Source organism: Heliangelus exortis, chromosome 2 (assembly GCF_036169615.1).
Source record: "Heliangelus exortis chromosome 2, bHelExo1.hap1, whole genome shotgun sequence".
Taxonomy (NCBI): domain Eukaryota; kingdom Metazoa; phylum Chordata; class Aves; order Apodiformes; family Trochilidae; genus Heliangelus; species Heliangelus exortis.
Window position 1 is genome coordinate 16,255,378 of NC_092423.1, and position 23,092 is coordinate 16,278,469.

A 23,092-nucleotide genomic window follows, 5' to 3' on the forward strand; every position below is an offset into this window, starting at 1 on the left:
AGAGGAGAGTTGTATGTATGAAAAAGCAAAATATGAGAAACAGCAGCCAATATTAATATCAGTAACTTGACGAAAAGAGACAAGTAAAATGCCCTTCAAATGCTCAGAAATGTTGCAAATAAAAAGGAAGATAAAAAGAATAACAATGGTTAGGATTTTTTGTAGTATCAAGGAGGTACTGGAGAGACCAGTTTAAGAGAAAGGTTTAAAAAGCAGAAATCCATAGCTCGTTGTAAAACTAGCCTGGTAACAGCTGGTAAGAGCTGACTGAAATAGAGCAACTTGGAGTCAGGAGATGAACATCAGGTTGCTCCTGACTCAGGTTCCCTTGAGTCACTGCTTCTATCAAGAGAAACCAAGACCCAGAGGCTGAAGGACTGTGTCAACACAAGTGGACTTTCTCTTCTGGGAAAGGCTGACAGGCACCAGCAGACAAGGATGGTGAGTGCCTTTGGATCCTGCCCTGCAGATTGTCACATGCTGCCAAGATGTACCAAACTTACACCACCTGTATTCAGATTTTCCTCCTCTGAAGGGCTCCCACAGAGGAAAGGGAAGGGATTCTGGTTGTCATGGCAATGTCCCACGCTGATCTCTAACACTCTTCTAAAGCAATATGTTTTTAAAAAGGAATAATAGGATTAGCTGGCTGGCTACATTGCTGAAACATAAATGAGATTAGTAATAAAAACTCTTTCTATTTCTCAGTGAAATTGTTAGGCTGGAGGTCACTTTTCACAGCAGAGAGGTGATGCTCATCATTTCTAGGGGCTGGGAATTCTGTATGTCTAGTTTGATGCCTGCTAGTAGTGTCTCCTGAAATTAGAGGGGCTTTGTGTTTGTGCCTTGTTTCTTTTTCATTGTATCTGTAGGTCTGCTTGTCACAGAGACAAAGTTGACTGTGCCAAAGAAATGATGGTATTTGTCATATCAGAGCTTGGAATCCCTCCACCTAGGACAATACATATGGCTTGATAGCCATAAAGTTATGTCTGTGCTAGAGTTAGCAATAGCTCATGCTACTTGCTGCTGGCTGAAATTTTCAAATGGCTTATGACTTTAGGTCCAGTTATGTTGTATTGCCACAGTGCAAATACATGCAACAACTTCAGTCACCACTAGGTTATGATTTGTCAAGTTGATGACTCCCAGCAGATAACAGCACGACCATCTCATGGATGAACAGAGACAGGGGAAAGCACTGTTCCTGGGTATTTCCACATGAAAGCTTTTGGTGAAATGAACTAAATAAAAATTAAAAAAAAAAATTAAGCCACAACTGGCACACATCGTGTGGACTCAAAGCGAAGAGTAAAGACTTGTCTTTAGTCATCATTTCAGTCACCTTGTCAATCCTTCCATTCACATTCAGTTCCAGAAAGCCTCTTTTCATGCCTGTACTGATTTTGACCCAGATGGGATCATCCTGCTGATCAGGATCCATATATGGCACTGGATTGGAAGGACTCTCTGCAATCTGCATATTCCTGACATTTGATTCATGCCTACTAAAGCATTTCCCCAAGAGGAAGTATTTTGGTTAATTTCTATTGTGATGTCTTAAGGGCATTTTCCTTTCTAAGATCTCATCAGACCTCACAACAGAACAGAGCCAAATATGTTTGGCATTTGGCTGAGAGACCTCAAGAAAACCAGTAAGTGAGAATGGCACGAAGTTCTGCCAGGGAATTAGCAGGGGGGTTCTGTGCTGGATCCAGTGGTACACATAATTGTGCCTGAACATTTAAATGTATGCAAATGATTAAAGAAGCCAAATTATCTTTATGGATCCATGGAACCCTGTGCTCACTGTCTTTTAATACTGCTGGAGGTGCTGCTGGATGACTGAGAGTGAGCTGGCAGGTACAATAAATTTACAGAAAGTTGGGTGATGTTTGGAAACACATTTGGTTTCTCAGGTTAAATGGTTTTCAGCTTCACCTATTACACTGTTTTCCTAAGTTCCAGATTTTTTATTTTCAATATCACAAAAAAACTCCTGAAAATTTGCACACAAGCAGACGGGGACCCTCTGGCACGTGTTGCCTGAGTCCATTGTTTGTCTGGTGTCTGTATCAGGGCTTGGAGTAAGACATTGGCAGAAGACATGAGAAGCCCACAGTCTTGTCTACACAAACCCCCAGAGTAAGGAGTATACACAGAATAAGGAGTTAACAGATCATGGAGCTTTCCTGTAACAGATTTTTAAAAAGCACAAACTGAGGCTATTTTCTATTCCCACACTCTGCATTGAGAGAAGATTTAAATTGCTAGGTTAACTAGCCATTCCTAAAAGAAATTTTTGGTGCACCAGTGTATTTTTTGTGGTTGAAGCAAAAATTGCTTACAGACAGTGTGATGTTTCTTGCAAAGGAAAGCTTTGGCTAATGGAACACTTTCAAATTCAACTGTAATATCTGTAAGCCTCCTTCTTTCTGGGAGTTTGCCTCCTTTTCCTGCAGACTGTCAGAAGAAATGTCTCACTTGCTAAGAGACATTGTCATAGAGTTATGACATAAAGTAGAACACATTCAAAAATTACCCACAGTTCTATTGCAGTTACTGCTAATACCACTAAGATGTAGTGTAAGCATGCTACAAGCCAACTTCTGATGTCAGTTATATCAGCATAAATGAGATTAGAAACTGGCCCAAGCCTATGGGTTTAAACATGAGTCTTGAACTTTGTTTTCAGGACAGATAATATTCTTGAGGGAAACAATACGTTTGTTAATTTTAGCGGCTTTATCTCAGCACAGTTTGGCAACAGTTCTAGTATATTCCTAGCATTTGGCTTTATTTTAACGTTGTCTGAGCATTAGCACAACTCAGCCTGTCAAATGAGATATTTCAATGAACAAAGTACAGGGGTGAAAGATGGGGACCAATAATGGGAGAAATGCAAACAACTGGCATTTGGCATGGATTTCATGTTCTGTGAATGAGACATTTTACTCTCTGGTAGGTCTCTACCAGATCTGCTTCTCTCCCATCTGGTATTCAACACTTTGACTGCTTATTATTAGATGTAGGAATCCATAACACATTTCAAACAGATCAATGATATCAGAAAATGTGCCATTGTGCAGGAGCAAAACAGTCCAAGAAGATGAGAATGAATTTATATTCCCCAGCAGCTCTAATCTTTTTGGATATTCAAAAAACAATGTTTCTTTGACCACTTAATTAACTGACATATTTACAGAAAAAAACCTTCTGCCCTACATATGAAATATCTTAATACAAAGATCCAAAAGTGTCAGGTAGCTTTTAAGCATCATTTGTACTTCCCCTTGAGTCTTAGGAAGATGCCTCTGTTAACTGAGATTCAGGCCAAAGATGTGGACCTAGATGTCCTTTCCAGACAAGATGCCGGTTTGCAAATTTCAATTTTCAAACAAAAAAAAGCAATCAAGATACCATCACAGAGATCAAGCTCTTTAAAATGATTTGCAAGTGTTTCAGTTCAACCCAAGTCAACTGAGAGAAAGGTACTAACCAAGGAACACAAGTACGCAGGAAAATCAGAAAGATCTAATCACTAATGAGAAACATTTACTCCCTTTCTCTCTAGATTGTGAGCTGGTCTTCCATTCACTTCTTCTTTTTTCTTTTTTCTTTTTTTTTTTTAAGTGTTTTCTGTGCTATAATTTGCAACAGATGGAACCGTTTTGTGTGTGTATGTGTGTGTGCATATGTGTATGTGCTGGACAAAAGAACATTACCAACTTGAAAAGGATGGGCAGTGTTTTTGGAACTTGGCTCTAAAGGGGATGTATAATGATATGAGAAAGATTAAGTAAGTGGAGGAAGTTGGGGGATCTTCTGGCCGCACGGCTGCTGCAATGTGGGTGGGCTCAGCAAGGGCCTCAGCACATCCTGTCCTACCAGTGATGCCCTGACCCTGGTTCAGAGATTTCACAGTGGAGCAAGAGGGTGGATATATTCACTGCAAAGTTTTCTTCACACAAAATCATCCTGGGCTGAGGCCTGGCCAGTGACTGATAACTATGCACAGTAATTTTGATATCTTTTATATAAACATGAAGGGGCTCTGTGTATCACAGTCCTGAAAGCTTTGGGTTTGAGATACTGAGGAAAACAAAGAAAGAGACACTTTGCAAAGTTTCTGAGCAGTAAATGGTTCCCCTCGGCATGCTCTGACAGGCCATTTCATTTTAGCTTTGCTGAATCAGCTTAATGGGGAAAACTCAAAACTCGTTGCCAAACTCCTATGGCAATTTCTCTTTACCACAGTGGTCATAAACAGATGTTGTTATCCTCTGTACTGGGAACTAAATATTCCTTGGGGCAGGTTTGTGTAGGATGTGCAGATTGCTCCAAAATAAGGGAAGGGCTGAGGGTTAGGGGTGTACAGAGTGGAACTGAGCTTTTGGGTTTGTCACATGGAACATACACTTTCCGGCAAAAACTTACACATGTGACACTGTCAAATGTGGCATCAAAACACACCACTCCCTATGTTACATCAAATGCAGCCATGGGAAGGGAGAAGAGACAAGGGTGCAGGGATTTTCTCAGATTTTTATCTCATAAAATGCTGTAAGTGAAAGCAAAATATGTCAATGTGAGCCATTTTCCTTCCACAAGGCTGCTGTAGCAGAATAGCACAACCAGGCCACTAGTAAAAGTTACAAGCTGACTTCTCTGGGAGGAGTCACAGGAATAAGTTTAAAGCTTGCCCTGAGTTAGTAGAGTTAGTTCTCCCAAGGGATATAATCAGAGCCTCATTCCCAGCCTCCAAGGAAGGCAGAGGTTGCAATCAAGGCTTTATGTTGGCTATTTGCTAGTGGACATTGTACCAACACAAGCAAATGTTCTTGAGACAGATTCAGCTTTTAGTATGGTAATTCATATGGAAGACAAACATTAATTATTTCAAGGATGATATTTAAATTGCACAGAGATATGCCCTGTTCAGTATTCAGGAGAGTATGTAATTATGCTATTTTACACATGATAATACTTATAATGCAACCAAACACACTGCTTGCGTTTAATGACAAAGCATCTCACTGCCTCCTTGCCCAGAGCTGCAACTCTGAAACTGGAGTGTAGCTTATTCCAGTTTTACATTTCCTTCTCTTGCTTCAGCAGGCTGCTCCATGAACAAAATTCCAGCAGCACTGCATCCCTCATCTGCCTTGCCCCTGCCTAGAGATCAGGCAGCGAACTCTCACACTTTGAAAGCAGAGTGGGTCAGAGACATGCTCGAGGCAGCACTGTCCCTAGGGAGTAAACCTGAGCTTTACAGTATTGTCTGCAACAAGTATCTTTTGAATTCCAGGACACCCACAGTGCAGGGCATCTTTCCATTTGGCTCTTTGCAATCCAGGGCTTAAAGCAAGGCACATCACAGGGACAGCCCAGTGGTGAATTCCAAAGTTCAGTTTCCAACTGCTGGGGTGGCTGAATGACATTGAACCCTGGCTGATTTTGCTGCACCCTTTAAGGTCACCAGTTTGTTTCCCCTGGCTGTCAGCAGAAGATGGACCTCTGCTCTGACAGCCAACCATGCCTGACTGTGGGCCACCTTGATTCAACCGTGCAAAAAGGCCCTGTCAAGGAATGAACCGGATCCTCCAAAACCTCTGTCATGTCCTCTTGTCTTGTGATGTTTTTCCCATCTGGTAACTCCCTGCACCTCCAATCAGACCCCCTTTGCCATTGGTTTTGCCAGCTTTGTATCAGTGGCCCCCACGGCCCAGAGAGCTGCTTCCTGCAGAGAACTCGTAACATGAATCATGGGTTTTGATTAATAGATCTGTACATTCTTTATGCCTGAATGCATGCCATAATTTATGAGTAACAACAAGGATGTGTTCTCCAAAGAAAGTAATACTTGACTAAATTGTTCTCTTGACGTAAACCTGTAATTTAAAAATTACATATATTTAGAGTGCAAGTCAAAACAGGAAGTGCATTCCCACAGCGGATAAAGATATTTCTGAACTTAAATATCTAGTAATACAAAATTGCCTTGAAATATCTCTCCCTTCCCTGCCTAAAAAATCCACCCTTTACCAAATAAGCCTGATATTTATGGGACTGCTTTGCTGTACAAGCAAGTTGTTATCACTGTCTCTTTCAGTGGTGCGACAGAGACTTTTCACAGTCAGAAGCTGCTCAAACAACACTGGAAAGCAAGTGTATCCATCAAAAGCAAAACAAATCTACCGTGGAGAAACCATTTATAAAAGTTCAGATAACAAAGAATGTATTAAGGAAAATCAATACAATTCAGTAGCAACATGCAAGCTACCCAGTGGGACATTCACCCAGCTAAACTTCTTCATCTCAGCTAACATGAATTGCTCTTGGCTCCATTCAGCTCCTCCACGTAGGCAAGGGGGACTGGGCTGTGGCACATCTCATCCACAAATAGATGTTTAAAATAGAAAATGTGCTCAGAAGACGCCTGGTTCTCTCCATTAGCTATAAGCTCTGTCTCGGCTGGTTTAGCTGCAGACAGCTGTGTGGCAAGTGTGAGGTTAGGAGCAGGAGTGAATCTGAACATCTATGTGCAATCTGCCCCTTTGGCAAGAGGGAATTCTGCCTGTGTGGAGAGCAACACAGGGCTGCAGGAATCTCTCCTCTCCTTCATTACAGAGCTTCCTGCCTGTAGCATGGGCCACCAAAGCACAGCAGTCTGTCTATAAAAACATTTGGGAATTAACAGGACAGAAAATCCTACATGCACTCATATAGGTCTACACACACACGTACACACACATATATATGTGTATATTACATGTTTTATTTATGACTCTAGATTTTGCATAGGAACTGGTTGTACAGATGCTAAAGCAAGACCTCCTGAAACATGTTCCAACAGAGAAGAGTAAGCCTGGCGTGACAGCAACCAGATACAGGAACACCACTTTTGCTAAAGCCCTAAATCCCAATGTAATTTCTGATTCACAATATTCAGATATGTAATAACAGAAGTAGTGACTCAGAAGAGACAGAGCTGTTGCCTCAGTGCAATTTTCACTATTTTGTGAGTCAAAAATTAGCATGAAATTATAACCTGCAATTAATTCTGTGGCAAATTCATTGTATTATTGTACAACTGTGTGCAACTGCAAACCAGTAGATTTTTTTTTATGCTGTATTTCTACAGAATTAATTTACTCTAGGCACTGTTGCATGACTACAGGTTGTACAGGGCAGATATCCTGGAATGATCTCCTCCTTTAAGACCTGAACTTAACCTGGGTCTCCTTTATCTAGCAACAGATTAGGATACATCTGTCCTGAGAGGGACAAAGTAAGGGATATGACTTGGTCCGTGACTTGCCTTGGTAACTATTTCCCATAACTTCAGAGTCATCATGCTTTGCTCTAGGCTGAAAGGATGGCATGATTAGGAAAAAAAATACTGCAATACTGCCACTGTTAGTAGGAACAGATGAAATAACCACAGGTGATCAAAAAGGTGGGCAGTGCAAACCTGCTCTGGATTACAATTCTGCAGCAGGATACTTTTTAAAGTAATTTGATTTTATGTGGAACCCTGCATCTATGAACAAGTCCCCTGAAGACACAGTTTTTAGAGCATCTTTTGTATGTAACTATCTGGCTGTCAAAGTACACACTTGGCCATTTGGTCTCCAAAGCAGCAGTACTAAACATCCTCATCCATTCACAGCAGCAGAGAAGATTTCAAGGACACTTTATGACATCTGCTCTGGAGGTTGGTTGTGCTCTGGTGAAAAGGTTTTAGCCAGGTACACTGTACCACTGTGGCCACAGATACACAGGCTTAAAGGTGCCTTAGACAACCTAATCAAGTCCCCCCATTTCTTGAGACATCTTCATAGTTTAATTAAGACTGTGTGGTGCTGTTGCACTGCTACATTAGCATAAGGAAAACCCACCAGCCCTCTCAGTAGCCACCTTCTCTATGGAACACCTGCCCCAGTGTTTGCTGTCTCCTTTTGATGTATGCTGCTGTCAGAAGAATGCACTGTATCTGAAATTTCCTGCCTTTCTAGCTGATGTGACTCACCTGATTGTACAGAATATTTTTATTTTTTCATTCAGTAAATAATATTATTTTGCTAACTGAATTTACAGCATTTCTTCAGCATGTATTAGAAAGTAAGCAGAGGAATGCCAGAAAATAACAGAAAAATACTTCAGGCACTTTATTCAGTTGTTATTCACAAAAAAAAAAAAAAGAAAAAAAAAAAAAAAAAAGGAAAAAAAAAGAAAAAAAAAAAAGAAAAAAAAAGGAAAAAAAAAGAAAAAAAAAAAAAAAAAAAAAAAAAAAAAGCTTACACCATTGCACAATAACCTGTTCTTATGCCATTTTATGCCATTTTATTTTACCTTTTTTACCTAAGGCAGTATGAGCTCTTATAATGGAAGTGAAATACTGAAGTAGAATTTTCTAATATCTCTACCCATATGAGCTGTACTGACCTACAGCATTCTGGTTTTAGTTCCTTTGTATGGAACAATAATAAAATATTCCTACTAACTCAATAACTCAATTGCTTTATGTCATGAAACAGAAATGTCAAAATCAAGGTCAAGAGTATGTGAGTGTTTTAATTTCCCTGGTGCTAGCCCACAGTAAAACTCCTCAGGATATAGTCTCCTGGTCTCCTGCAAGTCATTATGCATTTAATTTTCTCCCTATAAAGTGCTTTTCTTGAATGCAAAGTCTGTGTATTCTAGAGGTAAATGCATTAAGATAAAAGGTTCAAAGAGTCTTTTTCTAAAGACATCTTATAATGTCTCGTAAGCTTCCTTATGAAATTCCAGTGCAAACCCCAACCGTACTGTCTTCAAAAGAACTCCCAGTGCATTTTCTTTGTTTGCACAAAGGAAGGAAGGAAAATTAAAGGAGGGAGGAGGGAGGGAACTGCGGCCAATGTTACAGCCCTACAGATTGCTGGAGTCAGACACTCCGGACCCTCAGAGCGCAAAAAGATCTACTAGGCAGGGCATTTGTATCTACTTGTCTTGGCTTCCATGGCCTTCAGAGCATCTTGTCTCTCCACTGCCACTGTATTGCCAGCTCCCCCCTGACGCAGCAAAGCCCCAGCACATTTTCCAGCAGCTTGCTCCCACCCCACCCTTCCCCCCGGACTGCCTCTCGCCATGGGAGGAAGCCCCATTAGAAACAGCCCAAAGCTAACCTCTCTCAAATCACTCCTCACACCATCAGGACTCCCCCCATATAACACCAGTGTGCTGAGATTACTGGCTCAAGTGCCGCCCAAACCTGTCTCACTGGTTTTCTCTCGCCGCCTTCCAATCTCCTTGTTTTATCTACCCATCACTCCGTGTTTTATAACACCGGCTCTTCGGGGTAGGGACCGCCCTCCCGGTGCCTCCACACCTCCCAGAGCCCTGGGATGGGGTGCTCCGAGATGCTGATGCGCTACATCTCCTAATAAATAACTACCCAACCCGTCACAAGCCTCCCTGCATTAGAGCAAGTGGAAAGAAAGATTAAAAAATGAGGTAGACAAAGCACACTGCATCAACTGGCTTAATGTGCAGTTTGGCTTTATTTTGTCTCTCTTCCAAGACGCAGAATTTGAGGGAGGCTGCAGGCAGCTCCGCACGGCAGAGCACACACAACTGCTCCTTCCACACAGGCAGGCTCGATGGCTCTGGAGGTCCTAGTCGAGGGATAAAAAAATAATCCTTCTTGCACTCGCAGTCTGTTAGGCTGTTCTCATGCTCCCAGGGGCTGACTCCAGTTTCAAGAAGGGTGCACTTCTTTCTCCAGCACTGCGGGGTACTGGAGTTTCTGCCTCTAGGCATTCCTTCCTGTGCCCAGCCCAGACATGCTTTGGGGGCTCAGAGGGGCCTCAGACTTAATGGAGATGCTGTTCGTGCTGCAACTGGGCTCTTGTGAACATGGCAGTCACTTATCTACGTTCAGATTTCACTCAGGAAAACAGGGCTTGCAAATCTGCAGTCTGCCCCTGTGAATGACGAAGTCTGCAGTTGACATGAAGAGCTCAGAAAATCATAGCCAAGATTTATGAGAAGTCACAGTGAAAAAAAAATCCTGAAAAAAACAGCACTGTTGGTGCTGTTTGCATTAGTGTGACACACCTGGCTTTCCTCAAATCCTGCTGCTCTGTAGCATGGCAAACCACTAATGTTACATCGACAGCCTCTGTCCCGCACAAAACTGGCTCAAAACAGCTGCTACCCAAGCTCAAAAGGGTGAGTTCATGATTTGGTGAGCTAAAAGGGAGGTGAGGCACATCGGGGTAGAAAGGGCGGCAGCCAAGTGCTATGTAAAGATGTTGGTAACACAACAGTATTACACCTCTGCCTTCCTAGTGCTTCCAGCAAGGGAGGGAAAAGGGTTTTACCATACCTAAACTTGGTGTAACTGGGTGATTTTTGCCTTTCGCATAACTATAACACAGCTACAATAGCTAGGAGAGAAAATGATATGAGGGAGAGCCTTGTCACAGAACCATAGATTCAGAGAATGGTTTCTGTTGGAAGGAACCTTAAGAGGTCATATAGTCCAGCCCCCTTACAACAAGCAGAGACATTTGACATGAAGATGACATTAAAAAGATGTGACCTAAAGCAGGACCTTACCAAGGGACTGAAATAAATTGAACAATAGGATTAGTGGACATTATCAAGGATGAATGCAGTGGAAATGTTCTTTGAGGAAACATAAAGGAAGACAAGCAATGTAAAATCAGAGCAAGTGCATACAGAAGTCCATAACAAAGTCTGAGCCCTCTTCTGAAGATACATGATCCAACAACAGTGAGTTCACCCCAGGTGGCTCTGCCAGGGGGAGCAACACTCAGCCCAGCAGCACAGGCAACTGCTTCCCATTGCATTGGCCATGGGGGACCCTGCAGCTTTAAACAGACATACATGCTGTTATGATAGCTTCTCACTGCTTGTTGGGTTACAAGAAAGTGTTGTCTCCTGCATCTGACAGCTGGTGACTAAGTTACCTTAGTGCCACTGATTTGCCAGTTACATCACACAGGGTTTTTGCTGGTGGTGTGTTATAAATGTGCTCAGACTGGGCTTCCAGCATCAGTTTGAGTGTGCCTCCAACAAACAGGCACAACTGCATTTACTGGGCTACCAGTATCCCCTGGACATTGAAAAACTTCTCAGAGCTGAACATTTATGTGCTTCAGACTGTGAGAAAATGACTCTGAAGTGACCTTTGTTTTACCTGCAGGTATACTGCCCTGTGCTGTGATCCTGTCGGATCTTGTTAACTCGTCAGTGCTAGGGTAATCTTGGATGATAAAAGCCAGGGAAGACCTCACTGCTGAGGGAGGCTGTGCCTGTAAAATCATGAAAATGGGAACAATGAGGCACCAGCATCCTTTTTTTCCTCATTTTACAAAGAACTTTATAGGAGTCTTTAACAGCATATTACCAATGGCTTGTGAAAAGTCCCAGATCTAAGATCCAGCAGGAAAAAAAAAAACAACCTGAAAAACCCAACAAAAAAAAACATTGGCTTGGGGCTGGACTGAGTTAATCCACTTCTAGTCCTATAAAAACTGATGTGTAGCCAGTTTGTCGTGTTTTGGTTTTGGTTTTTTTTTTTTTTCTCACTCTTTATCACCCTAAATTTAAAAGAAAACAGTGTGCACTCCAGTATATACTCTGTAGTTGTTTTCTGAAACTTATTTTAGGATGTTTTGTTCAGTAATGATGTTGCTGTGCTTTCACCTGGAAGTTTCTCTGTCTCTGCAATGGGTTTCCAATGCTGTGTAGCCACCTCTGGACCTTTGATACTGCCAGACTTCTTACAATGAAACCCAAGGAGCAGAAATCAGAAAGCATCAGGTTGTCTCTGTCACCTTCCAGCAAAGCCATGCCCGGTCCCAGGAAGGAACATAAATAAATAAAGCTACTGGGTGGTGGGCAGACAGCCACCTTTGCAGAAAAATGATTTATTACCTTTGTAGAAATGCTGATATACTTCTAGAAGCCATGGCTTCTACTACAACAAAGAGAGAATCCTTTCCCAAACTTCTTTCAAGGTTGAATAAAATTTAAAAATAAATAATCAGTATAGATCCATAAAGTAGTAGCTTTTGTGTGATGGAGAATCATATTTACTCATGGAAAGAAGACCTATTGGGATCCAGCTGCCCTTGTGACACAAGAGGGAAATCCAAGCCACTGCACTTAGTAGTCCAGTAATCTCCACTAACTGATGGACTAAAAGCCAAAGCTCTGAGTACCAAGGTGCTGTGGATTCCAGATGTTTTAAATATTCAGAGTGGTTATAAAGCTACCATGATCTTTTTATACTGAATCCAAACAGTTATTTTCTACTGAAGCTTGAATATTCTGGAATACACTAAGTTAGGATTACTTACAGAATAAGAGGAGAGGAAATGTCTGTGAGACTGAAAAAGACACAGAAGTGAATGTAACCCTGAAAATTCCCATCCTGGGTCTGCTTCTGGAACAGCTTGTTCAGAAACCCCCAAACCTCTCAGTTTCCAGGGGAACCACACTCATGGTGGGCAGTGAGCAGCCCATCTCTGCTCCCAGCTTGCAAAGGAAGGGCAACCTGAGCAAGAACCGAGGAATAAAAAAGTCCATGGAAAAGACTCTGTAAACAGAGCACAGTGATCACTCCCAAAAAGAAAGACATAACCAAAGAGTTGCTGTCTCCCTCAAGAAAGGGCAGCAGGGGTAAGGTGGGGGGGCAGTGGATGGGGAAAGAGAGCACGGATCTGATCGGTGGGATGGTATTTGGCATGTTGGAAGATGAAGGTGAAAGAAGCTTACTAATGTTTTTCATGGTTTCAAACATAAATGGGAGAAGCAGCACATATGACTTTATCCTGGAAACTGGGCAGAAGTGCTGCAGTTTAAAATGCTGGAAGTGTGAGTGTCTATAAGATAACCATGTAAGATTTTCCTCAAGAAGTGTTTCTAGTCAGTACGCCTTGGAAAATTAAATAATTCATTTTCTTCATGCCATATTGCATTAGCTGTTATGAAAAATCAATGGTTTGTGCTGTGCAGCAAGTTGTTCCCAGTTTCTCCAGGTGTAAACCCTGAGTGACAGAGCAGTTCATCAGATGATGAAGTTAGCCCTAAAACCCTGCAGAAACATGACAGCAGGGTGGGATCTGTTCCACAGGGCTTTTCTGCAAGTCTCCTGAAGCCAACTGAAATATACTGACCTTGACAATAAAAAATATTTGGTGCTGCTGACTCTTCCTGCAGCACTCGGTGCTGTTTCTTCCACGTCCCTGGGTTTTGGTGACGTGGGTCCATGAGGTGCAGAACATTGCTGGACTAGCATGTTCAGCTCCTCCCAGCTGGTTCCTCTCCTCCACTGCATGAGACACAGACCCCCCAAGTGAAGCAAATCTTCACTTAGACTCAGTTTGCACAAGTAACTAAAGCAGATTTATTGCTTAAGGGTGCAAACAGCCCATATTTTTAATGATTGTGCAAGAAACTTCACTGAGAATAAAGCCTGAGCTTCAGAGGCCTGGGGTTTTTTTTTTAGGTGTAAGCTGAAATAAAAGTTTCCATAGCTATTTTGGATTTCTGAACCAGCCTTTCTGTTTGTAAACATCCAAGCAGTGGAGAGGTTGTCCTCCCTCCTCTCTCCCATGAAGAACTGTCTTGCTGCTTTACCTCCCCCTCTCTGACCTCCTTGCTGGCTCTGGAGACAGCCCTGGGAATGGGACAACAAAGGCTGTGTGGACAGGAGCTCAAACTGCCTGGAAAAGCAGTCATTGATGGGCAGCTGAGCAAACCCTGTCTCTTTTCCCTTCCTGCAACCAATTCACTCCTGTGCACAGGGAGACCTTGTGTTTACTGAAAGAAAAGACAAGCTACAAGCACTTTGCTAACTGTTCCCAGTGTTTTGGCCCCATTTTTCATGATTCAGTGCTTGAATCTACAGCTTGAGGTTTTTCCACAGTACTGAGCCCAAAAACCTTGGGTTTTCTGGGTGCTCAGAAAGCCAAGTACCAGCCAATCAACCAAGGCATCTCTGAACATGGCTACTGGCATATGAATTTTAGGTAGTGTGATTTCACCTTTGGCATTCCCTTTATTCTAAATTTGGACAGATGTTGACACTGGTAGCACTGGCTTTGGGCACAGTCCATGCAGTTTCATGGTAAAATGAGCCCTGTGAGTTCAGGCAGCTCTGCCACCTCCGTGCCTTCCCTGCAAGCCATCTCTGGGTCCTTTGCAGCCCAGGCTCTGCTGTACAGGTACATCATGCCCACTTAAGACAGCAGAGTGGCTCTACCTGCTTATGTTGGGATAAAGCACCTACGTGAAATAAACTGAAAGTCCTTTTTTTTTTCCCCCTTTTTAATTTTCCTGTCCTCTTTTCCCCCTTGCATTTATATCTTGTGGTTTGCACATAAAATGGCAGGAGCATGTCATGAGTTGCACAGTACTCCAAGGGAACTCCAACTGTGCTTCTTGCTCCTACTTGCCCTGGAGCAAACTCTTGTCAAACTGAGGAGCCATGGCCAGGCCCCAGCAGCCTTCATACTCTGGTGTTCCTCAATGGTGACAGAGCACAAAAACCAGAGGGATCCTGGGGTTTTGCAAGTATGTCCCTGGAAAACAACCGACAGCCAAACCTAATCATCACTGGAAATCACAAGAAGGGCTCCATTTCAGCATATCCTCCTGTCTCATGGGGGAGGCTGTTGGCTGTCTGGTGAGTCATGGTGACATCTCAGCTCCAGACATCCTTTCACTGATATTTCTCATTTTTCCTAGTCAAAAACTTGTGAGTCAAATAAAAGGAGAAAGGTTTTTCATCATGGGTGCTAAACTCTTCGATTATGGCTTTAAAAAGTTTATTATTAATAATCTATTCCTTTTAACTTTTCACAAGGCATAAAAAGAAGGACATGGCTCTAGAGATTAAAATGTTCAAAGACAAGACTGGGGAGTAGAGGTGAATGAAAAATCAAAATGAAGGAAGAATCTAAAGCTTTAATTTAGCTGATTTTTTTAGCAGCTCCTTTTCTGGACATTGTAGAGCTACTGGGTCTTATGGTGACCCCTGAATGTGAACAAGTTGTCAGTTTAGTAGATCAGGGTAGGAGTAGCAGTCAGTGAATGAAGGTGAAGAAAGATGAAAAGAAAGGAAAGGAAAAAGGAAGAGAAAATGGAAATGGTAGCAGCAGCCTCCATCTGGAAGGTAAGAGCAAGAACAGAAAAGGGGCTGAATCCCACACTCAAGTGCAAGGACAAGGGATTTTCATCTGGAAAAGAGAATTGCAGAGACTTTCAAAGACTAAGCATCCAGCTGCAGTGATTTCTTGAGGAAACAGCATGGCATCAGAATTTTTCCCTAGGTACCTGGCATCAAAATGCAAGCACAAAGCAGGCAGCTAGGGCTGGCAGAAGGTCCTGTGCATCCCCAGGTGAACTTACTTGGAAAAACTGGCTCAGTGTATTTGGACACAACTGCAGCAACCAGGACTGCTTCAGCAGTCTCATATGAGCTGAAAAGTCAATATGAGAGTTCAGAGCATGGAAGTGCTGACAGGATAAAAGCATCCTCACAGTGTTTGAACCCATTCCAAGACTAACATAAGTGAAAACCTCTGGAGAAGCTGTTCTTGTTGAACTGCAAGTTGCTTTCCCCCTCCTCTTTAAATAAGCCAAAGTAGTTAAATGGAGATGATAAGAATCTGAACTGCTTATCTGAACCTTATCAGTGAATTCTACCTTTCAAAAATAGTTATTCAAATTCTTACTTCATCAGGCTTTAGGAGGTAATACATTTAAAGACATAAAACATGGAAAAAATCCATCTGAAGGTGTTGGCTTCATCTGCATTGCAATGAAATGTTCTCAAGAAAGGCGTTTACTTTTAATTAATAGTAAAGAAAATGCAAACCACCACAGGCCACATTTGAGAAAATGCTGCAGTTCAAAGTGAGAAAAGGCTTTTATTAAATGAAAGTGCCAGTAAGTACCATTAAATGAGTGTCAACACAATCACTAGAGCAATCTATCAAACAGCATAAAGGAAGTATAAAATCACACAGACAAGTTATGAGCATAATAGAAGTTTGACTGTATTTTTGTACTTTAACTCCAGGAGAGAGAGGTCTCTCAACACCAAAAGTTGATCATCTCCAAAGCAAAGCCCAAAAAAACCAAGAGGGGCTGGCTCCAACCTAGCATGTTTCTGAAGATCCTCACCACAAGGGTTTAGCACCATGCTTTTCACCAGTGGAGTTAGTTCATGTTCTGACACGATATGCTCTATAGTCATGCTTATAGCCCCTGTCTCCATCAATGCCTACCACTATTAAATGCTGCTTCTTGTGAATAAGGGCTCAGAAAAACCACATCCTCACATGACTCAGCACATGCTGAGGGTCCCACAGTCACCCCGTTCTTGTCTGGGAAAAGGGCTAAAGCCAGGGGGGGATGCTGACTTTAGGGTCAGAAGCTCCTGTTTCACCCAAGGATGCACACAATCCTTGGAGCTGCCCAGCTGGTGCTGTGGGGACAGGCATCCCATGCATTGATGTGCTGTGATCTGCTCCCACCTGCTGAGAACAGAACATTGAATTGTAGTTGTTGTTTTTTTTAATTGTTACCCTTCATTTCTGCTTTCTACTTGATCCACTTTTCCTTGAGCTTGGAGTTACTCCTCTGATCTGGGGCTGCCCCTTCTTGAACTGTGGAAAACCTGTAGCATACCACTGGTGCTGTTGGCAGTCAATATAAACTAAGTCATCATAACAACAAATTTCTGGGCCAATTTCCAACCTCACTCCCTACACAACTAGCACTATAAAGAAAGCTTTACCAGAAAAAAATAAACAAAGAAAAGAAAAACAAAAACCCAAAACAAAAACCACAAAGACAGGAAAAAAAAGAATAAGGAGGGTGCCTGAGCACAGTTCTTCCTCCAGGATTAGCACTCATGCACCCAGCATGAGTGCACAGACCCCAAAGGGCTGTGCACCCCATGGAAAGCTGGTGCAGCTTTTTGTAAAGAAGATGCTTTTTATTTTATTTACTCCTTCTCAGAAGGAGAAAGAAATGCACAGCAATGATGACCATGTTTAGCTGCATCAAGAGAGGGAATGGTGCTCAGTCTATTTTATTGATTTGCTGTGTTCTCCTATCATTTTCAAGTGCATTGAAATGATGGGAGCTGATGTCCTGGAGGAGCAGGGGGTAGTGATGCTGCAAGAGGAAATGCTAAATTTAAGAGTGGCTAAATGGGGGTTTGGTGATCTCAGCTCTGTGTGAGGTAGGAAAAACAAGGACTATGTTCAGCTCCACTGGGCTGGACAGCAAGGGTATGAAATGCCTCTGAGTGGGACTTACAGCTCCAGCCCGAGAAAAAGACAGTCGAGTCGCCGAGATTATACTTAATTGGCATTGTGGGAAGGCAGCCTCTCTGCAAAGCAGCCTACGCTGTCTCCTCATACAAAGCCTTTTCATGAGCTACTGGGGATGAGCTGCCAAACGTGTTAGCAAATACCAGTGCTGTAATGTCATCTCAGGAAGCAGAGGAGCCTGAAGCCACCAGGACAGTCTCACTGTCCTCATGGTCCATCCCTGCCACCCCTGCTCCTGCCCTTTCTCTCCCAGGGCAATTTTCCCCTGTTGCCCATGCTCCAGACTTTCTAGCAGGCTGGGTGAATGCCTCATCCCACCTCTGTAACCATGTCAGAAGCAGCATGCACGATGTTTTCATTCAGGGAAGGACTTTGGTCCTCTCTCATGCTATCGTGTCTTGTTCAATTATTTGTGCAGGATTGGGCCCTGACTGGGAGGTGTCAGGGTTAAAGTTATACAACCCCCCCGAAGAGCAAGTCAGTGCAGATTCCTTGTCCAAGGCAGATTGCCTTGCAATGGCAACACACACACCCTCAGCCCATCTCCATCACGCTGAGGCCAAACATCCCTTCTCGTGTGTGAGTGCACCTGATGGTGCTGGGCTGGTCGGCAAGTTTCTGACAGCAGAATTTTGCCCTAAATATACTACTGCCTCCCCAGAAGTTCTCAAGCTGCTTGGTGCTCACCTGGCTAGAAGCTATACTTAAAATAGGATCTGGAATACACTGCTGAGACACTGGTAGAGAGGGCTGCCAAAATTAGTTCCAAGGGAACTAGGTGACATGTCTGTCTCTTGGTGCTTTCTCTGTTCCTGAAGGAAAAATTCCCATAGGAAAACATTTCGGTGAATTTTGTCATTGATAGTTTCCACCTTTCAGAGAGTGTCAGCAGGGAACAGCACAATCATGTGCCATGGACACATGGATGTGTCATGAAGGGGCTCACACTTCTTCACAGGAGAGATTCAGAGCAAGTTAGGACCCTCACTTTCGGCTGAGGTATTGAGATGGATGGTCAATAACATGTTTTTTTCCCCTTGTATGGAGATACCATGCACATTCTCTGCAGGGCTTGTTCTGTGCTCCAAACACAGAGCAGCTCATAGGGTAGGCTGGGCTACAGCAGAGAGTTAGCAGGACTCTGAAACAGGCCACAGAGAGAACTCATCCACAGGAACCATCCAGCAGACTGTGCAGGGAGGGAGTCTAACTTCCCTCTGAATTTTTCATTTCCCAGATTAACTTCTGCAAGGCGTATGAGGAGCAAAGGCTTGGCTCAGCCTCATTCATGTTAGAATTTGTTTGTGCTTGAGATTTATATGTGCACAGCTACATGCAGCCTCTTTGGTTGGAAACAAATGCTTGACTTAAACAGACAAATCAAGTACAAATGGCCCAGAAAGAAAAAAAGAATACTTGCAGACAAGGAGAAGAGGTATTTAGAGGTCTTTCCTATTTTTTTTTTAATTGGACTTCCATGTATTGCAGGTGTGGTCCACTTGATTTAGCAGTATTTTTCTCCAAATGTACCATTTTTCTACTCTTACTGTATTTTCTCGACTTTGAAACCTGAACCTGATCTTCTCCTTAACCATGCCTTGAAAATCAAAGGATTTGGAGCCAGATGCTGAGCTGGTATATCCATAGGAGCCCATCATTTTGTTTCCTAAATAGTGTTTTTTCAGTCCCCCCGTTCCGAGGCCAGGCACAGCACAGCAAGTTCGACCCGACTGCTTCCAGGGGCCATCCAGGCTGAAATTTGTGGTTACACGAGCCCAGCCGAGTGGCTCCCAGCTGGTGAGACAGTGTTTCCCAAGGGAACAAACTCTGCTAATGCTGCTCGCTGGAGCTGGGAGCAGTGGGGAGGTGCCAGGGCATCCCTGGGCAGAGCCATCCCGCTTCAGCCGTGCCTGCTGCCCCCCAGCCGGACCGGACCGGAGCGGGAGCTCTGCCAGGACCCTCCAGCGGGGCTCAGCGATCCGGGTGAGGAGAAGGACAGCCTCTGGGAGCTGTAGCTGCTACGGATACGTTGTGAAATGCCTTCCTAAATGAAACAGAGAGGCAAAGTATGTATAATGCAAAATCCCCAGTGAGAGGTGCTGCAGATGCGACGAGAAAAGTCCCCAGAGCAGAGCAGAGCAGAGCCCTTTGCCTCGCTGTGGTGCTTTCAGCATTCCCACAACACTTTGCCTTTTGAGCTCAGCATTACAAGCTTCGAGGCAAATCAACAAGTTCAAGCACGAACCTAATTCAAGCTCAGTATAAAACCCATACCTGACAAGTTTAATTATTAGTCTGATGCGTCATATTTACATTAATTTGAGCACTACTTAGATTCACTTACAATAATTCTTCCATATATTAATTCCAAGATATTTCAATGACTTAGCAGATAGCATATATAATCAAAGCTTAGCTAAAGAAACAGGTTTGCTTTCTACAAATTGTTCCTGTACCTGAGTGCTGACTACAGCATCCTGTGCATGTGTCTACATGGATGTTCCTAAAATGATATCAGCATTTTTAACACAGGTGAGCCAAAGGACAGAGGCTGGAAAGCCCATGAGCTTTGGACATTCTCCCAGCATAAAATTGCAACCCCTGTGGGGGGCTCCAAGCCCACCTTGGCATGTGTTTTTGTGGTCTGGAAGTACTTCTGGATTCCACTTTGCTATTCATTGTACATCCCTCAGCAATGCCAACACAGACTTTTTTCATCATCAGCTGGTCAGAAAGTTTATTACAGACCAGGTGATCCTTGAGGTCCCTTTCAACCTGGTATTCTATGATTCCATGTGGGACTTAGCTCATTATTCCTGCTTTTTTCCATGTGCTTTTTTCAGGGACAGGGTTTACATCTGTTGGATGCAGATTGTGATAACACACTCAAGTCAAGTATCACACTAGCAGCTTTTTGCACCATATTTTGATCTGCTCTAGTTGCTTGATAACTCCTAGGTACAGCCTGTGCTGTTTCTGACTGATGGGGTGTTAGATGATATGCATCCCCAAAGTGCAGAACCTGTCTGCTTCTTTCCATCACCAACACCCCAGGACAATACTCCCATGCTCATGAACTACTGAGTGAAGAGTGAAAGCTACTGTCCAAGTGTTCTCCACCCTTATGTTTGGGTTTCTTTCACTCACCTGGTGCAATCTCGACAGTTGAGACGTACAGCAAAGTACTGCTCTTCTTCCAGGTGTTAGAGATGAGGACATATCACAAACAAATTTTAGAGTCCAAGTTCTGTTTGAAGACCTCTGTTTTCATGAAACTTCTTCTCAGGGTGTTGTGGGGGCAAAACATTGAGCAAAAATAACATTTTTGAATGTTATTTTTCTCTCTGAACATAAATTTCACTCTCATGGTAGCAGATGAGCAAAAATTATGTGATTCTGTGACTACTGTACACTGTGCAGCGATGGGGATCAGTTTGCCCATCAATTTGTCTTCCTTGAGGAAGGTCCTTAGTTCCAAAGAAGCGAGATCTAACTCTAGAAGTTACTGTATTTCATTATTTATTTCCATGCAGCTTATTCCTTTCAACATTTCTTTCCATGATGGAGTTGAAGCATCTGGCAGTGGTCCCTGCAGGGCCCAGGGCCGGGACAGTATGGCTGGGAGGGTGGGGGTCCCGCCGGCTGCTGCAGTGGGGGGTTTGCTCCACTCGAGGGAGCTCATGCTTTTGAGTAGCTGAACAGAAACCCTCGCATTGTCTTCAGGCAAAATCCTGCGGGAGACAAATCCTCTGTGACAGGGGATGCTACACCCGGGAAGTACTTCTTTCCCCCTGAAAGGCTGTGGAGATGCTTGTGCCAGAAGCACATTGCTCCTGGGAAAGGTAAAACATTTTCAAGCCTCTTGTCTTTCAGCCCAGGGTGTCCAAAGCTCCTGCCACCCCTCATAGCAGTTGGCACGGCCACAGCATGTGGTCCACTCCCACCTTGTCACAGCAGCTGACGTGGCCCAAGTGCATCTGGATACAGGTGTGCAGCACAGGACCATGTGGGAAGCCACAGCTCCCCACTGTGGAGCAGACCAATAAGTCTGATAGGACCAGTGAACAATTTTAAAAAGTAGACTTGAGTAATAAGGCCTGGTCTTGCTATTGCTTTCTAAGTGATGTGACCTTACTCTGCCCTGCACAGTGAGTTGGAACAGCAGAAATCTGTGTTTTCCCAAGGAATCACTCTTCTAAGGAAGATGGCTGTGTATAAAGGGAAAGACTGAGTAGAAAATAATTTGTAAAAAATGAAAAATCCCTTATCTTACACATCCATATCTCATGATATCAAGACAAAACTAGGGTCTAACCAGGTGCTTAGAAAGCAACTGTACATTTGTCAGGACAGCTGGATAGGAGCTGCTCCTTGCAGTCCGGGTCAGCCAGGAATGCCAGAAGGGCAATTGCTTTTGGAGCAGGCCAGGGGGTAAAATCCATCCATGGCTTCATTAGAGACAGTTAAACCTGATTCATCCTGTCTCCAGCCACTCCCTGACTTGTCTCCCAAACGCCAGTGCACACCGAAGCATTCCCCAGCCAGGGTCAGGTGTCAGAGGCAGCTTCTCCAGCGAGCTGGTGTGAGTCAGAGTGTTTGGGAATTGCTCCAAGCTATTGGAAAAAAACAACTCCCAAATTAGCTGGGGTGGCTCCCAAGCGAATCCACCTCCGCGGGGAAGGAGGTGATCTAATGAAAGCGTGCGGTCAGAAATCAAAAGAGCCTGGAAAGCATTCCAAGCTGCATAATAAGATTTCACATTTCATATCTTCAAAGCATTAAGTGAACATTATCTAATTAATCCTCACAACACTCCTCAGAGACATTATCCCTATTTTACAGACGGAGAATCCAAGGCACAAAGTTAAGTCACTTGCCTGGGGCCAGAGAAGGGAGTGTCAGAACCGGGATTAGAGTCCAGGAGTTCCTGGCGCCCAACCTTTTCCTCAGACTACTGGGTCATATGTCTTCCCTGCAGGGAAGATAATAATGAGCCCATAATTACCCATACAAATTCCCAGTGACCAGGCTAACCCGTCTGTATAAAGCTATTTGTAATTCCAATAAACACGCCCACGATTTAGCTGCCTCCATGAACTATCAGTACTCTCTCAGCCCTAGGGAGCCAGACCTTCAAATAAGGGCTCTTTTTTGTCAGAGCAGATCCCAGCTCTGGCCCACTCCAAGGTCCAGTGGAGAACATCTTCCCACTTGTAAATCGCTGGTGACCATCCACATATGGCATGAGCACTGTGGGAGCTGTGGTGCAAGGCAAGGTCTGCGGAGAGAGGGAATAGAACTGGAAAACACGGACAAGCCCTTCAGGCACACATGCCCTTTTCAAAGCCTGATGCAGAAGCAGAAATTTTGTGCTCAGTATAGGCTGAGAGCAACTCCTCACCATCAAAGAAGAGGTTATGTGGTCAAATGCATCACTCATCTCAATCTGTCAATCTCATAAAATAAATTACACCTCCCGCATGTTGAAATGGTCCCCTGAAGTGACCTTGAGCAGACTCACTGTAGCATCAGTGGAAAATTCAGTGCAGCCAAAATGCCCCACACCTTCAGGTCGTTCTTGTTTTGCCAGGGGAAGAGCAGAGCAAGCTGTTGCCTCCCCACTTTTGAGCTGCATATGTCTGAGGGAGACAGCTCTGCTCCAAGGCACCAGTTGTGGTTGGGTTTCAGCCTGTTTATCCAGCATGATGAGGCCTCTGTGATTATGCCAT